The following is a 712-nucleotide window of genomic DNA, read 5'->3' as shown; positions in this document are numbered from 1 at the left end:
AGTTTCAGAGGTTCAGTCCATCATCATGGTGGGGAGCATGGCCCACGCAGGCAGACATGGTGCTTGAACTGTAGCTGAGAGTCCTACATCTTTCAGGCAACAGAAAGTTGACTGAGACACTGGGCGGTATCCTGAGCATAGGAAACTGCAAGGTCTACCCCACAGTGACACACTTCCTCCAACAAGGCCACACCCACTCCAACAGAACCACATCTCCTAATAGTACCACTCCTTATGAGATTATGGGGGCTAACCACATTTAAACTAGAATACTCTCTGAACTGAAATTTTGAACTTTTGATCAGGCTGACTGGCCTGAGAGTTAAATGCTGGGGTTATAGGCATGGGCAGCTAGCTTTTAAAAGGGTTTGACTTTATTATTCCACGCATGGAGCTGTTTACCTCTTGGATGTTTGTGCACTGCGTGCATGCCTATTGCTCAAGGAGACCAGAAAGGGGCTTTGGATTCTCCAGAACTGGACTTCAAGTGGTCATGAGCTGCCATGTGGGTGGTGGGGCTTGAACTCCAGCCCCCCAGGAGCAGGGCTCTTACCTACTGAGCCCTCTTCCAGGCCCAGCACTAACTTGCTTATGTGGGTGTCAAAGATTCAAACTTAGGGCCTCATACATGTACAGGAAGCGCTCTTACCCACCAAGCCATCTCCTCAGTCCCAGAAAATGTTCTTCTTCAAAATCTGTGACTTTTTTATTG

The sequence above is a fragment of the Alexandromys fortis genome, unplaced genomic scaffold (assembly GCF_014885135.2).
Source record: "Alexandromys fortis isolate MF-2015 unplaced genomic scaffold, M_Fortis_MF-2015_v1.1 scaffold_376, whole genome shotgun sequence".
In the NCBI taxonomy this organism is placed as follows: domain Eukaryota; kingdom Metazoa; phylum Chordata; class Mammalia; order Rodentia; family Cricetidae; genus Alexandromys; species Alexandromys fortis.
Note: the sequence above shows the minus strand (reverse complement) of the source record.